Raw genomic sequence first — 18465 nt, forward strand, 5'->3', positions numbered from 1 at the left:
GATTTCATCTGGCTCGTTCGTTTGTTGTGAAAAACGGAATTGAATTCACAAAACTACGTCTTTTCATAGAAATTTGTTTTCTCTCCCTACAAAGCTGATTTTTGGCTCCTCACTTTTAGAATAAAGTTTGAATTTTGTAGAATGGGCCTTGTAGAATGCATGTAGGTTGTTGGATTTCATTTGGCACGTACATTTGTTGTGAAAAACGAAATTTAATTCACAAAAGTACGTCTTTTCATAAACATTTGGTTTCTCTCCTATGCAAAGCTGAATTTCGACTCCTCACTTTTAGAATAAAGTTTGAATTTGGTGAAATGGGTCTTGTAGAATTCATGTGGGTTGTTGGATTTCATTTGGCACGTTCGTTTGTTGTGAAAAACGAAATTTAATTCACAAAAGTACGTCTTTTCATAAAAAATTGGTTTCTCTCCTCTACAAAGCTGAATTTCGGCTCCTCACTTTTAGAATAAAGTTTGAATTTGGTGAAATGGGTCTTGTAGAATGCATGTGGGTTGTTGGATTTCATTTGGCACGTTCATTTGTTGTGAAAAACGGAATTTCATTCACAAAAGTACGTATTTATAAAGGAATTTGCTTCCTCTCCTCTGCAAAACGGAATTTCGGCTCCTCACTTTCAGAATAAAGTTTGAATTTTGTAGAATGGGCCTTGTAGAATGCATGTGGGTTGTTGGATTTCATTTGGCACGTTCATTTGTTGTGAAAAACGGAATTTCATTCACAAAAGTACGTATTTTTAAAGGAATTTGCTTCCTCTCCTCTGCAAAGCTGAATTTCGGCTCCTCACTTTTAGAATAAAGTTTGAATTTTGTGAAATGGGTCTTGTAGAATGCATGTCGGTTGCTGGATTTCATTGGGCACGTACATTTGTTGTGAAAAACGGAATTTAATTAACAAAAGTACGTATTTTCAAAGAAATTCGGCTTCTCTGTTTTGTGAAGCCAAAAAATCCGTTTTTCACAACAAATCAATGCGCCAAATGTCATCCAACCAATCATATGCACTCTGCAAGACATATTCTACAAAATTCAAACTTTATTCTCACAGTGAGGAGCCGAAATTCAGCTTTGCAGAGCACAGAATCCAAATTTCTATGAAAAGACGTACTTTTGTGAATGAAATTCCGTTTTTCACAACAAATGTGTGCCAAATGAAATCCAACAACCCAAATGCATTTTACAAGGCCCATTCTACAAAATTCAAACTTTTTTCTGAAAGTGGGGAGCCGAAATTCAGCTTTGCAGAGGAGAGAAAACAAATTTCTATGAAAAGACGTAGTTTTGTGAATTAAATTCCGTTTCTCACAACAAATGAACGTGCCAAATGAAATACAACAACCCACATGCATTCTACAAGGTCCATTCTACAAAATTCAAACTTTATTCTAAAAGTGAGGAGTCGAAATTCAGCTTTGCAGAGGAGAGAAACCAAATTTCTATGAAAAGTCGTACTTTTGTGAATGAAATTCCGTTTTTCACAACAAATGAACGTGCCAAATGAAATCCAACAACCCACATGCATTCTACAAGGCCCATTCTACAAAATTCAAACTTTATTTTGAAAGTGAGGAGCCGAAATTCAGCTTTGCAGAGGAGAGAAACCGAATTTCTATGAAAAGACGTTCTTTTGTGAATGAAATTCCGTTTTTCACAACAAATGTACGTGCCAAATGAAATCCAACAACCCACATGCATTCTACAAGGCCCATTCTACAAAATTCAAACTTTATTCTGAAAGTGAGGAGCCGAAATTCAGCTTTGCAGAGGAGAGAAACCGAATTTCTATGAAAAGACGTTCTTTTGTGAATGAAATTCCGTTTTTCACAACAAATGAACGTGCCAAATGAAATCCAACAACCCACATGCATTCTACAAGGCCCATTCCACAAAATTCAAACTTTATTCTGAAAGTGAGGAGTCTAAATTCAGTACTTTTGTGAATGAAATTCCGTTTTTTACAACAAATGTACGTGCCAAATGAAATCCAACAACCCACATGCATTCTACAAGGCCCATTCTACAAAATTCAAACTTTATTCTAAAAGTGAGGAGTCGAAATTCAGTTTTGCAGAGGAGAGAAACCAAATTTCTATGAAAAGACGTTCTTTTGTGAATTAAATTCCGTTTTTCACAACAAAAGTACGTGCCAAATGAAATCCAACAACCCACATGCATTCTACAAGGCCCATTCTACAAAATTCAAACTTTATTCTGAAAGTGAGGAGCCGAAATTCAGCTTTGCAGAGGAGAGAAACCGAATTTCTATGAAAAGACGTTCTTTCGTGAATGAAATTCCGTTTTTCACAACAAATGAACGTGCCAAATGAAATCCAACAACCCACATGCATTCTACAAGGACCATTCTACAAAAATCAAACTTTATTCTGAAAGTGAGGAGTCTAAATTCAGTACTTTTGTGAATGAAATTCCGTTTTTTACAACAAATGTACGTGCCAAATGAAATCCAACAACCCACATGCATTCTACAAGGCCCATTCTACAAAATTCAAACTTTTTTCTGAAAGTGGGGAGCCTAAATTCAGCACTTTTGTGAATAAAAATCCGATTTCTACAACAAATGTACGTGCCAAATGAAATCCAACAACCCACATGCATTCTACAAGGCCCATTCTACAAAATTCAAACTTTTTTCTGAAAGTGGGGAGCCGAAATTCAGCTTTGCAGAGGAGAGAAACCAAATTTCTATGAAAAGACGTACTTTTGTGAATTCAATTCCGTTTTTCACAACAAATGTACGTGCCAAAGAAGACCCGACACCCCACATGCATTCTACAAGGCCCATTCCACAAAATTCAAGCTTTATTCTGAAAGTGAGGAGCCGAAATTCAGCTTTGCAGAGGAGAGAAACCGAATTTCTATGAAAAGACGTAACTCTGTGAATGAAATTCCGTTTTTCACAACAAATGTACGTGCCAAATGAAATCCAACAACCCACATGCATTCTACAAGGCCCATTCTACAAAATTCAAACTTTATTCTGAAAGTGAGGAGCCGAAATTCAGCTTTGCAGAGGAGAGAAACCGAATTTCTATGAAAAGACGTTCTTTTGTGAATGAAATTCCGTTTTTCACAACAAGTGTACGTGCCAAATGAAATCCAACAACCCACATGCATTCTACAAGGCCCATTCCACAAAATTCAAACTTTATTCTGAAAGTGAGGAGTCTAAATTCAGTACTTTTGTGAATGAAATTCCGTTTTTTACAACAAATGTACGTGCCAAATGAAATCCAACAACCCACATGCATTCTACAAGGCCCATTCTACAAAATTCAAACTTTTTTCTGAAAGTGGGGAGCCGAAATTCAGCTTTGCAGAGGAGAGAAACCAAATTTCTATGAAAAGACGTAGTTTTGTGAATTAAATTCCGTTTCTCACAACAAATGAACGTGCCAAATGAAATCCAACAACCCACATGCATTCTACAAGGCCCATTCCACAAAATTCAAACTTTATTTTGAAAGTGAGGAGCCGAAATTCAGCTTTGCAGAGGAGAGAAACCGAATTTCTATGAAAAAGACGTTCTTTGTGAATGAAATTCCGTTTTCACAACAAATGAACGTGCCAAACAAAATCCAACAACCCACATGCACCCTACAAGGCCCATTCTACAAAATTCAAACTTTATTCTGAAAGTGAGGAGCTGAAATTCAGCTTTGCAGAGGAGAGAAACCGAATTTCTATGAAAAGACGTTCTTTGTGAATGAAATTCCGTTTTCACAACAAATGAACGTGCCAAATGAAATCCAACAACCCACATGCATTCTACAAGGCCCATTCCACAAAATTCAAACTTTATTCTGAAAGTGAGGAGTCTAAATTCAGTACTTTTGTGAATGAAATTCCGTTTTTCACAACAAATGTACGTGCCAAATGAAATCCAACAACCCACATGCATTCTACAAGGCCCATTCTACAAAATTCAAACTTTATTCTAAAAGTGAGGAGTCGAAATTCAGTTTTGCAGAGGAGAGAAACCAAATTTCTATGAAAAGACGTTCTTTTGTGAATTAAATTCCGTTTTTCACAACAAAAGTACGTGCCAAATGAAATCCAACAACCCACATGCATTCTACAAGGCCCATTCTACAAAATTCAAACTTTATTCTGAAAGTGAGGAGCCGAAATTCAGCTTTGCAGAGGAGAGAAACCGAATTTCTATGAAAAGACGTTCTTTTGTGAATGAAATTCCGTTTTTCACAACAAATGTACGTGCCAAATGAAATCCAACAACCCACATGCATTCTACAAGGCCCATTCTACAAAATTCAAACTTTTTTCTGAAAGTGGGGAGCCGAAATTCAGCTTTGCAGAGGAGAGAAACCAAATTTCTATGAAAAGACGTAGTTTTGTGAATTAAATTCCGTTTCTCACAACAAATGAACGTGCCAAATGAAATCCAACAACCCACATGCATTCTACAAGGCCCATTCCACAAAATTCAAACTTTATTTTGAAAGTGAGGAGCCGAAATTCAGCTTTGCAGAGGAGAGAAACCGAATTTCTATGAAAAGACGTTCTTTTGTGAATGAAATTCCGTTTTTCACAACAAATGTACGTGCCAAATGAAATCCAACAACCCACATGCATTCTACAAGGCCCATTCTACAAAATTCAAACTTTATTCTAAAAGTGAGGAGCCGAAATTCAGCTTTGCAGAGGAGAGAAACCGAATTTCTATGAAAAGACGTTCTTTTGTGAATGAAATTCCGTTTTTCACAACAAATGAACGTGCCAAATGAAATCCAACAACCCACATGCATTCTACAAGGCCCATTCTACAAAATTCAAACTTTATTCTAAAAGTGAGGAGTCGAAATTCAGTTTTGCAGAGGAGAGAAACCAAATTTCTATGAAAAGACGTTCTTTTGTGAATTAAATTCCGTTTTTCACAACAAAAGTACGTGCCAAATGAAATCCAACAACCCACATGCATTCTACAAGGCCCATTCTACAAAATTCAAACTTTATTCTGAAAGTGAGGAGCCGAAATTCAGCTTTGCAGAGGAGAGAAACCGAATTTCTATGAAAAGACGTTCTTTTGTGAATGAAATTCCGTTTTTCACAACAAATGTACGTGCCAAATGAAATCCAACAACCCACATGCATTCTACAAGGCCCATTCTACAAAATTCAAACTTTTTTCTGAAAGTGGGGAGCCGAAATTCAGCTTTGCAGAGGAGAGAAACCAAATTTCTATGAAAAGACGTAGTTTTGTGAATTAAATTCCGTTTCTCACAACAAATGAACGTGCCAAATGAAATCCAACAACCCACATGCATTCTACAAGGCCCATTCCACAAAATTCAAACTTTATTCTGAAAGTGAGGAGTCTAAATTCAGTACTTTTGTGAATTAAATTCCGTTTTTCACAACAAATGTACCTGCCAAATGAAATACAACAACCCACATGCATTCTACAAGGTCCATTCTACAAAATTCAAACTTTATTCTAAAAGTGAGGAGTCGAAATTCAGCTTTGCAGAGGAGAGAAACCAAATTTCTATGAAAAGTCGTACTTTTGTGAATGAAATTCCGTTTTTCACAACAAATGAACGTGCCAAATGAAATCCAACAACCCACATGCATTCTACAAGGCCCATTCTACAAAATTCAAACTTTATTTTGAAAGTGAGGAGCCGAAATTCAGCTTTGCAGAGGAGAGAAACCGAATTTCTATGAAAAGACGTTCTTTTGTGAATGAAATTCCGTTTTTCACAACAAATGTACGTGCCAAATGAAATCCAACAACCCACATGCATTCTACAAGGCCCATTCTACAAAATTCAAACTTTATTCTGAAAGTGAGGAGCCGAAATTCAGCTTTGCAGAGGAGAGAAACCAAATTTCTATGAAAAGACGTAGTTTTGTGAATGAAATTCCGTTTTTCACAACAAATGAACGTGCCAAATGAAATCCAACAACCCACATGCATTCTACAAGGCCCATTCCACAAAATTCAAACTTTATTCTGAAAGTGAGGAGTCTAAATTCAGTACTTTTGTGAATGAAATTCCGTTTTTTACAACAAATGTACGTGCCAAATGAAATCCAACAACCCACATGCATTCTACAAGGCCCATTCTACAAAATTCAAACTTTATTCTAAAAGTGTGGAGCCGAAATTCAGCTTTGCAGAGGAGAGAAACCAAATTTCTATGAAAAGACGTACTTTTGTGAATGGAGTTCCGTTTTTCACAACAAAAGTACGTGCCAAATGAATTCCAACAACCCACATGCATTCTACAAGGCCCATTCTACAAAATTCAAACTTTTTTCTGAAAGTGAGGAGCCGAAATTCAGCTTTGCAGAGGAGAGAAACCAAATTTCTATGAAAAGACGTACTTTTGTGAATGGAGTTCCGTTTTTCACAACAAAAGTACGTGCCAAATGAATTCCAACAACCCACATGCATTCTACAAGGCCCATTCTACAAAATTCAAACTTTTTTCTGAAAGTGAGGAGCCGAAATTCAGCTTTGCAGAGGAGAGAAACCAAATTTCTATGAAAAGATGTACTTTTGTGAATGGAATTCCGTTTTTCACAACAAAAGTACGTGCCAAATGAATTCCAACAACCCACATGCATTCTACAAGGCCCATTCTACAAAATTCAAACTTTATTCTAAAAGTGAGGAGCCGAAATTCAGCTTTGCAGAGGAGAGAAACCGAATTTCTATGAAAAGACGTACTTTTGTGAATGAAATTCCGTTTTTTACAACAAATGTACGTGCCAAATGAAATCCAACAACCCACATGCATTCTACAAGGCCCATTCTACAAAATTCAAACTTTATTTTGAAAGTGAGGAGCCGAAATTCAGCTTTGCAGAGGAGAGAAACCAAATTTCTATGAAAAGACGTAGTTTTGTGAATTAAATTCCGTTTTTCACAACAAATGAACGTGCCAAATGAAATCCAACAACCCACATGCATTCTACAAGGCCCATTCTACAAAATTCAAACTTTATTCTGAAAGTGAGGAGCCGAAATTCAGCTTTGCAGAGGAGAGAAACCAAATTTCTATGAAAAGACGTACTTTTGTGAATGGAGTTCCGTTTTTCACAACAAAAGTACGTGCCAAATGAATTCCAACAACCCACATGCATTCTACAAGGCCCATTCTACAAAATTCAAACTTTATTCTAAAAGTGAGGAGTCGAAATTCAGCTTTGCAGAGGAGAGAAACCAAATTTCTATGAAAAGACGTACTTTTGTGAATGGAATTCCGTTTTTCACAACAAAAGTACGTGCCAAATGAATTCCAACAACCCACATGCATTCTACAAGGCCCATTCTACAAAATTCAAACTTTATTCTAAAAGTGAGGAGTCGAAATTCAGCTTTGCAGAGGAGAGAAACCAAATTTCTATGAAAAGACGTATTTTTGTGAATTAAATTCCGTTTTTCACAACAAATGAACGTGTCAAATGAAATCCAACAACCCACATGCATTCTACAAGGCCCATTCTACAAAATTCAAACTTTATTCTAAAATTGAGGAGTCGAAATTCAGCTTTGCAGAGGAGAGAAACCAAATTTCTATGAAAAGACATACTTTTGTGAATTAAATTCCGTTTCCGAAATCCAACAACCCACATGCATTCTACAAGGCCCATTCTACAAAATTCAAACTTTATTCTAAAAGTGAGGAGTCGAAATTCAGCTTTGCAGAGGAGAGAAACCAAATTTCTATGAAAAGACGTACTTTTGTGAATGGAATTCCGTTTTTCACAACAAAAGTACGTGCCAAATGAATTCCAACAACCCACATGCATTCTACAAGGCCCATTCTACAAAATTCAAACTTTATTCTAAAAGTGAGGAGTCGAAATTCAGCTTTGCAGAGGAGAGAAACCAAATTTCTATGAAAAGACATACTTTTGTGAATTAAATTCCGTTTCCGAAATCCAACAACCCACATGCATTCTACAAGGCCCATTCCACAAAATTCAAACTTTATTCTGAAAGTGAGGAGTCTAAATTCAGTACTTTTGTGAATGAAATTCCGTTTTTCACAACAAATGTACGTGCCAAATAAAATCCAACAACACACATGCATTCTACAAGGCCCATTCTACAAAATTCAAACTTTATTCTAAAAGTGAGGAGCCGAAATTCAGCTTTGCTGAGGAGAGAAACCAAATTTCTATGAAAAGACGTACTTTTGTGAATGGAGTTCCGTTTTTCACAACAAAAGTACGTGCCAAATGAATTCCAACAACCCACATGCATTCTACAAGGCCCATTCTACAAAATTCAAACTTTATTCTAAAAGTGAGGAGCCGAAATTCAGCTTTGCAGAGGAGAGAAACCAAATTTCTATGAAAAGACGTACTTTTGTGAATGAAATTCCGTTTTTCACAACAAATGAACGTGCCAAATGAAATCCAACAACCCACATGCATTCTACAAGGCCCATTCTACAAAATTCAAACTTTATTCTGAAAGTGAGGAGCCGAAATTCAGCTTTGCAGAGGAGAGAAACCAAATTTCTATGAAAAGACGTACTTTTGTGAATTAAATTCCGTTTTTCACAACAAATGAACGTGCCAAATGAAATCCAACAACCCACATGCATTCTACAAGGCCCATTCTACAAAATTCAAACTTTATTCTGAAAGTGAGGAGCCGAAATTCAGCTTTGCAGAGGAGAGAAACCAAATTTCTATGAAAAGACGTATTTTTGTGAATTAAATTCCGTTTTGCCTTTCTCGTACAACAAAGTTGTACCTGAAAGGCTTTCATTTCACTCCCAAAACGTACTTTTTATAGAGCGCTTGTAGACCCATAGTATTATATACCATTCGATTCAGCTCGACAAACTGAGCAAATGTCTGTCTGTCCGTGTGTGTGTGTGTGCGTATGTGTGTGCACATTGAAACATTAGACAATTTTTCTAGTACTAAACCTGAATCGATTTTGCTACAACAAGTTGCATTCGATGGGGAATGTTTTCTTCTTGTTCGCTATTGAATTTCATAATGAATGTAAATATTCAAAGAGTTATGAGACATCATTATTTCGTAACAAATAAGCTATCGATTTTCTAGGTTATGTTCTCCCAAGACACAATTTATTCGAAACCGGCACACTGACAGCGTAGAATACACAGCTTACACGGAAGAAAAAACTTCACAAAGAAACATAGAAACCCATTAATGAGTTAAAAAGTATCTATTTTAAGATTTCATGTATACACTGAAAATTCTCGTTTATTTTTTCAAAATGACCTAAGAAACATATTTTCATGAATGAATTTTAATATTGCGATCAACAGACCAATATGATAGCTTTTGATTGCAGTACACAAATTAATTCATGAAAAAAGGTGACATACGTTCTTTTAAAAGTTAAGCGTCATTTCTGCCATTTCTTTCCCCTATGGGCCGATGTGAGCAGTGAGAAGTGAAAAGTGAGACGTGAGAAGTGCGAAGTGAGGAGTGAAAAGTAAGAAGTAAGAAATGAAAATGAGAAATGAAAAATCACCAGATGATCCGAAATGAAAACAAAAATGTTTTTCCAAATTTAATCTAGACTATCCTTTGAAAAGAGCTGAAATTTTTTGCTAATATTTTCAAATGGATATAATAGAAAAACGACGCATCCCACAAAAAGTGTTGTATGGGTGACCATCGCAAAATCAGTCAAAATTTCTAGTGAAAATATCGGAAACAATCCAAATTGAGCCCTACACTGAAAAAATCAGTTTAAAAATTTTAAAGTCGATTTGCGAAAAATGCTCTTTTTATTTAGATGAAATTTTGTCTCAAGATAGGTGATTATGTTCCCTACCAACCGTCCATACATCGCAAGCTGGGCACTCGTAAGGAAAAAAAGTTTTTCTAACAAAAACTTTTTCTTGTCGGAATTATTTTCAGTGTATTTTCATCTGAAACTAAACCAATGAAAGCCATCGTTATAGAACCCAAGCAAATCTATTTTTATGATACATTGTCTAATTTAGTCACTAAATATAGTTTGTTTTTAAATTAAGAGTAATATTAAAAAGGGGTTTATATCTTCAAAAAAATATTATATGCCATTATTAGCTTCTTTAGTTGCGACCAGTTACGACCAAAACATTGTACTCTGCCTGACTGTACAGGAATACTTAATATGAGTATATATGTATACATATGTTAAATCCACCCTTAAAGACACTGAAAAAATCAATTCCGTCAAGAAAAGTTTTTGTTAGAAAAACTTTTTCCCTTAAAAGTGCCCGGCTTGCGATGTATGGACGGTTGGTAGGAATATAATCACCTATCTTGTGACAAAATTTCTTCCAAATCAAAAGAGCGTTTTTGCAAATTGACTTTTATTTTTTAAATTGATTTTTTAGTGTAGGGTTCTATTTAGAGTTTTAAAAAGTTTTATTAGAAAGTTTGAATGATTTTGCGACAGTCACCCATACAACACTTTTTTGTAGGAAGCGTCGTTTATCGATTATATCCATTTGAAAAATCAGTAAAACAAGTTTGACCCTTTTCAAAAGATAGTCTGCATCAGATTTGGAAAACCTAAGTATGCACTTTTCTTTTTACAGCACCTTTTAAGTATTGACCAATAAATTGACAAAAGTCAACTTAACAATAAGAACACTTGCAAGTTCCCAAAAGTCCTATTTGGCTTCATGCATTTCTATTACATTTCTCGCATAACTTTTCAAAAGGACCTAAGTAACATTTTTTCATGAATTCTCGTTAACTTTTCAAGCACCTAAGTAACATTTTTTCATGAATTAATTTGAATACTGCAATCAATAGTTTTCATGTCATTGCAGTACTCAAATTAATTCATTAAAAAATGTTACTTAGGCCCTTTGAAAAGTTATGCGAGATTTATAGTACAACAAAACGCCATCTAGTAGAAAATCTAGATGGATTATTCCATTGCTGACAAACGTTCATTTCTGAACCAAAACCGCAAGTTGCTGGTTGATTTTTTGTCATATACTCTGTCTCGCTCAAACCAACAGCGAATAATCTAACGACTTCTCTCACGAACACTGTATTTAAGGACCAGCCACTTTAACCGACCGTGTCCATTCAGCAAGTATGGTGTTGAATATAATCTGTAGATTAAAAAACAGTTTAATAAAGTAAAAAACTCAGCAAGTAACCGCACAATATTGAGTAAAACAAATTAAGTGTGTAGCATTTCCACATTCAATGAATAAATTTCGCACCGTGTATACTGACAGCATTAAAGTTTGTGTTGCTTCTTTCGTGCTTTATTGATGATGCTAACCTCTCAAGCAAAGCTTTCCAAAGCTTCAAATGTGGAACACGAAAACTAACACACGCGCTATAGACGAATCCAAGTAAAAATAAGAAGAAGACACACGACGGTGTTAACTTTGACAGATCCTACAGCTCAGCATAGGGAGATCATTTTAAAATGCTTATAATAAATTCTAGACTAATTGTAATTAAAATCTGATTGATGTACGGTACGGAAAAAGTTCTGAATTACATATCTGGAAGCTTATCTCAATTTTTTGATTTTTTTCCAAAAATGTATCTATCATACAGTTCGGAACTTTTTCCGTATCATACATCAATCAGATTTTAATTACATTTTGTCTAGAATTTATTATAAGCATTTTAAAATGATCTCCCTATGCTGAGCTGTAGGATCTGTCAAAGTTAACACCGTCGTGTGTCTTCTTCTTATTTTTACTTGGATTCGTCTATAGAGACCGAAGCCGATGACTTTATCCGCTCGCATCAACACAGTTGTAAAAATTTCATCGTTGGAAATAAAAATCGCATCTCGTGCGCTCGTTACGTTTGCTGCCATTTTTTTCCTGCTTTGGAAGGAAAGAAGAGGCGTGTCATTGAGGCTAACTGCTTATTGGGTTGGGTGGTTTGGGTGGAATGATGGTGTAGTTTGGGCATATGGGTGATTTGAACATAACGTTCGTTTTCATACACCTCATTATTTCCATATTATGCGGCTTTTTTCCATTGATATTTATGTGAATTGTGTTGTTAATTTTACAAATGTACTTGTACAATTATTACACAAAGGTATGCAAAATCAATGTATGACATACAACTAGTTTTATTGAACTTTGATATTACATTGGTGAAAAAACACTACGTGGGAATCGGCCCTAAAACAATTGTAGACGCGCTGTCTGGACAGTTAATCCATATTGTATTTTATAATGTATTTTTTAAAACGTGCCGCTGCGCTAATTATTGTACTATTTACCCACGATCGCATATTTGTAACATATGCATTTTTTCCTTTCTCGTACAACAAAGTTGTACCGAAAGGCTATATGATTGCTCCAAAAAAACTTTTGATAGAAGGCCCGGAGACCCATAGTGTTATATACCGATCTACCCAGCTCGACAAACTGAGGTGACGTCTGTTTTTTTTTGTGTATGTATGTGTATGTGTACAAATTTTGTAGACACACGTTTTAGAACTTAGAATTATCCGATTTACTCGCAACAAGTTGCATTCGACAGGGAATTGTTTGCTATTGAAAATGGGCCCGATCATTGCTTAATTATTTAAATTATTGAAAAATCATTGTTTTTTCCCAAAGGTCCCCCTTAAAAAAAATCAAAAAACAATTGTTTTTGAATGGTGGCAAGGCAAAAATATTAAAAATGATCGAAAAAATGTGATCTATTCACCCAAAGAGCTTTTTTGACCTTTTTAAAGTGATTTTTTCAATATATTTTATAATGCACGAGAAAGGCATAATCACTGCTAGGTGGATTAATCTGGGTTTTTCACAACAAATGAACGTGTCAAATGAAATCCAACAACCCACATGCATTCTACAAGGCCCATTCTACAAAATTCAAACTTTATTCTAAAAGTGAGGAGCCAAAATCCAGCTTTGCAGGGGAGAGAAACCAAATTTCTATGAAAATACGTACTTTCGTGAATTAAAATGCGTTTTTCTCAAAAACTGGACGTGGTACAGAAAATCTGAATACGTACCTGAATTCAGCGTAAAAAAATCTATTGAGTACATTAAAAATGGTTGAAGGGAGCGAAAAAAAGCTCAATTTTGTTGGATAGTGTAATGTGTGTGTTGCTTTCACAACGAAAAGGAAACAGTAGTCCGTAGTTTTAACGCGTATATTGTAGATTTAACGGTTAAAATTTCCCTTTAAAGAGCAATTAATTAGTAGCGGTAATATAGTTGTATAATTTGTCTTACGTTTTGTGAGTTTCCTTCTCAATCCGATTGTCGGAACAAAATATGCATGTGTTACTTCTAGATATAAATTGCCAATTAGATTAAGGTTCAAGTTATGCAAATTCAATTATAATACCTCGGCTACTCGATGCTATATAGAATGCACTTCATGTACGGTTGCATGTGTGATCTTCGTAGACCTATTTTACAATGTATTCATTATAATATCGATTTGAGTTTTCCGCTATTAAAACTACCTACCGTTTTCAATCTTCTAGTATTAATTAGTTTAAGGATAGTTTAAGAAATTCAATAGTATAACAAATTAATAGTTTTAGAAATAATCAACTTTAGATGTAAGCTAAGCTAAACGCACGTTGTTTTTCTTCCATCCATTGTCGTCATCGTTCTTCGCCAGCCGTCAGAAATAGTTCTCTCTACAAACGTCGTCGCTCACATCGCGATGGCAAGATAGTCTTCAAGCTAGCATTTTCATCCGTAGGTGCGGCGGCGCATAATGGGCGTTCGCAACAGTGTGCGTCACAAAAAAAGAATGCGCAGAACCTTTTCCACTGCGACAACAATGTTGGACTTGGTCAAAATAAACGCGCGAGTAATTTGTTTCTTAATTTGTAAGTCCGTTTTTCTTCTCTTATGTGCGAGCTTCTGTGTTTATTATTGAATCTGAGTGATTGATCAATTAGGTGAGTTCATAGTTAATTATAATAAATAGATCGATTATTAGTTGAATTTTGATAACTATGCTGAACATTTGCAGATGCAATTTCTATAGCAGAAACCTCGGCAGAAACCTAAAATGGTTGATAATAGCGTTCATTAACGTTTGCTAAGCATCATAGGTACGTATTCTTCTCATTAAACCCCAAAATTTTAGTATTTTTAATGTATATCATGGGATCGTTTCAGACAAAATTCACCTCCAAGAACAACCAGTACTCTCGCTAGTCAGCCGGCTGAGTATAAGAAATGCTTCGGTCAGAAAATGCAATAGTTTATCCGCAATTTCCCATTTAAAACGCAAAAAATGATTGAATAAAATCAGATGTTCAATTAAAGGCATGTTTTTATTTCGAAGAAAAAATCCATAATGCCCTGTCCACACTAACAGTAGAGGTTACAGTACGACGAAAATTCTTTATTATATGGTCATACTGTACTTGCATTACTACTCATACAATTTTTTTATTGGAACAAGGATTATACAACACCTGCAAGACATAATGTACACCGAAAAATATGTACTGGAAAATTTCATTTTTTATATGTTAATTATACTTAACCGCCCATTACCCAAATAATAGTTTTGACAATTACAATACAGCTTACTGTTGAAATTGTATGTGATACGGTTAGCTTATCATTTCAATGAACAATATTCCGAATGGCAAGGAAATTGTTATTTATTATCATAAATGATCTGAGTAATGCTCCGAGTATGGTTCAGAATTATGCGGGATGGCAGATTGTTTTCCGTCGGTAGTAGAATCACGAGAGCACGATTCAGAGAAAGACTTATAATTTTGGAAGATAGTCATCCATGCAAAAACATTTTTGCAGCTTCTCCGTTTGACGCGCGCTCGTGATTCTACATACATACAAAACATACGATGATTCAACGCATCTATGAGTTTTTAGGTGCTGAAATGCCACGCGCACGCGGGAGAGCAGTTTTCTTATAATCAATAAAGATGACTTATAAGTCCCGCCTCTTTGTTGCCGGTATGGCTGCCAATATTGTGTAACCGTCACACACACCCCAAAGGGGCGTGGCTACAGGTTCAACTTTATTGATTACAAGAAAGCAGCTCTTCCGCGCGCGCGAGCCATTTCGTTCGAGATGTCGCGGAGAGCAGACCGTGGTACCACCTTCGGCATCGGCGGAGCTCCTACCGGAAATTTTATTCCCGGCGATGGTTTGGGTCGCGCGGTCGTCGTCATTAACATTAGCAGCGCTCAGTTTAAATTTTCTTGTATGAAGTAGGAGGAATGACGGCTTTGGCAGGGTTTGTTCTATTATTTTCGGGTTTTTGTTGACCAAATTTTATGAAATTTGGCCACAATATTCTTTGATATGCTATATGATATGATATTTGATATGAAGTACTAACGATCGGCTACCATCAATGAAAGTGGCTCTTGGGAGCGTCTACAAATTACGTAACGCTTAGGGGGGAGAGGGGGGCTGGGCGAAGTGTGACGACCCATACATAATTTTTAGATGCTTCATACAAAAAGGGTGACATAGTGGGCAGGGGGGGGGGGGGGGGGGTTGAAAATGCCCATTTTTTTTTTGCGTTACGTAATTAAAGGATCTTCCCATTAAGGTGACTCGGAGAGGCACTACACACCGTGTTATTTTTCCTATCTTTTGTCTCTTTCTAGCGTTGTCACCTCGTAATTTTGGAGCGGCGTATTTCGGATTTCAGTTGTTTGATGTAACTGTATGTAAATGTATCAGCATGTAAATTGCGAGTAAGCACGCACCGGTGATTCTTTTTGAAAATCATATTTGTTGTAGAAGTAAAATTAAGCATTAATGATAATCAATAGTATCAATAGAATTGGCAAATTGCTGAAGGGTTTCGAATCGATTGATAAGCAAATGTCGAAAATCCATCGAAAGAAAAAGACGCTATTAGCGTTTAAAATCTATCCTAAGTTTTGTGACAGTCTCGAATTTGGAAATTTCCGTTTTAAACCCTGTATCTGAGTCTTCCCTTAGACGAAGTTTACGTCAAAAAATCTGTAGCAAACATCAATACTGATGCCATACAATTTTTTTTCAGTCATAATGCGAATCAATTGTTTGCATGGTCTCCTTCCGATACTTGCTTGGGATTCAACTACCGACCTTAGCGTTGCGCTTTGAATAAAGTTCATCTCGGGACCGATTTCTTTTTCAATCATCAACAGGAAAAATACAAAATTAGAGTCTCGCGGGAAAATTTCATGTTGTGCCGACAACATCCAAATCGTTGCAAACGCCACATTAGTGAATAAATTGCTGTAGCAATCTTCCGATGACAGCCTATGCTCGGACCGGCACTAATGCTATGATTCCGCTACCGATGCCAAACAATTATGCTTTGTTCTATGAAGAAAGTTCGTCTAATATCAACATTCTCAATCACTAAAATCATATAACTTCGAATTACGCTAGAAAATTTCACCGAAGAATTTTCCAGTTCCCAACGGTTGCACTTTAGGAAAATTATTTCAACTTAACCTTCCTCCCAAATATAATGATGGTCCTGAAAAGAACCGATTAATTGCCACTTATGTGCCTTATTAACAGCAGCCACTGGGCTGCGCGACCGCCGTCCGATGATTCGGCTCAAGAACGCCGTCGATTGCCAGATCCGCCGAAGATGGGACACGGATGAAAATGATGAGCTGCTGCTTCCACGACCGCCACCACCACCGACCGAAAAAATTTCATCCGCACCACCACCGCTGAGAAAGCCGTTGTCACTGGGACCGCTTCTGGATGCCCTGGTCCGCTCGCCGTGACATCCAGAATGAAAATGACGCGCGCACGCGAAACACGGGGCTTTTTATACAAAGGGAAAACGAAGCAGTGGATCAAAAGGCCCGTACCTAACTGCAATCTGATGTCCGTGTTGGGGATTTATGAACGGAATTGAATTTTTCACCCAGTTTGGAAAGAAATAATATTTTCAATATATTAACGTTGATAATCAATAGTATCAATAGAATTGGCATATTGCTGGAGAGTTTCTGAATCGATTGATAAGCAAATGTCAAAAATCCATCGAAAGATAAAGACGCTATTAGCGTTTGAAATCTATTCTAATTTCGTGACGGTCTCGAATTTGGAAATTTCGGTTTTACACCCTGTATCTGAGTCTTCCCCTTAGACGTAGTTTACGTCGAAAATGTTACTTAGGTCGTTTTGAAAAGTTAAGCGTGAATTTTCTTCTCTTTAAGGGCATCCTTTAGTAAAACGGGTTTGCTTTTGATTGAGCAATGTTTCCAGTCGACTAGACCTATTCTAGCAGCCATTTTTTAATTATGAACATGTCAAGAGTGAAGACCTGGTCGAAATGGGTTTTGCATCTGCGCAGCCAAGTGGCGAGCTACCAGAAGATCGGGACCAGTTACTTGCGGAGCAGATTCTTCAAGTAGGACAGTTTTGTTCTCCAGCTACCTATTGAATCCTGGAGGAGGGACCATTTTCTAACCAGCGACTGTTAGATTTTTTAACAATCCTGTAAAGAATCTACCAAAAACTGTATACATGTAACATATAACTGTAACTGTCGCATACGCGAAATAGTTAGATTTTTATACACAAAATGTAAGCTCACAAACAAACATAGTAAAAAGCTTGCAAAATCTTTAGGTCTCATACAATATTTGTATAAGAATCTATTATTTTTGCTTATGCCCAATTCTTATACAGGTTTTGATAGGAATATACAGAATTGTTAGAAAACCTAACAATCGCTGGTTGGGTGTATGGCATTCGCTAGAAAATGAATGCAGCATGAACCGATGGAGCTGCCGTCAGGGCTGACAATAGTCATCGTCATAGCATGAAATGCCACAGTAGCGACGAGTGTCTGTATCTTCATTGCTACTCTACACATCGTCAATGACGCGCACGACGTCGGCTTTCGTCGTGTAACCAAATCGTCATGACGACATCGAAGAACGAAGACTTCATACCGTTATTCTTCAAACGGCAGCTGACATGCGAAGATTTTTATTAATCCTTTGTGATAATGAGTTTGAAGTAACGTATGAAAGCGTTATGAATGTTATCGATACATTTATGGTACCAAAGTTCCTACTATTTGTTTATCTGAGACGACATTATGTTTTAAACCATCTATAATGACGTGCAATCAATTGTGTGAAGAAGTGACGACGAAAATCGTCATAACTTTTGGTTGCGCGACTATCGTCGTTGTACGCATGCGGCGCGAAGAAAACGAATAGGTGTTGCGTCGTGCAATGTTATGACGAAGACTATTTTTTTTTCTTCATACGACGAGAATGACTATTGTCAGCCCTGGCTGCCGTTATCACTTCTTAGTCGGCTAAGTCCTGGTGGAAGGCTTCTTCTGGATTAAAAAACTTCACCTTCTTCGGGCATCATGTAGATCTTACAAATTTAAACAGTCAATAAAGTCCAATACCGGGAAAATAATTCAACGTGTGTACATATATGTATAATCAGATATTACGAATGAACCTTTTTTCAGCTTCATTAA

The 18465-nt window shown here is 36.5% G+C and overlaps 1 protein-coding gene and 1 long non-coding RNA gene across 11 annotated transcripts in view; both read left to right on the plus strand.

The window, feature by feature from the left end:
• The window catches only part of LOC134205148 (calexcitin-1-like), a 120376-nt gene that overhangs the window by 58837 nt on the left and 43074 nt on the right, over positions 1-18465 (plus strand). The gene's annotated exons all lie outside the window — the stretch shown is intronic.
• LOC134206546 (uncharacterized) lies at positions 13773-14248 on the plus strand. Its single transcript, XR_009978291.1, has 3 exons — positions 13773-13911; positions 13986-14067; positions 14135-14248. It is a non-coding gene; the product is annotated as an uncharacterized LOC134206546 (long non-coding RNA).

Source organism: Armigeres subalbatus, chromosome 1 (assembly GCF_024139115.2).
Source record: "Armigeres subalbatus isolate Guangzhou_Male chromosome 1, GZ_Asu_2, whole genome shotgun sequence".
NCBI classification, from domain to species: Eukaryota; Metazoa; Arthropoda; class Insecta; order Diptera; family Culicidae; genus Armigeres; species Armigeres subalbatus.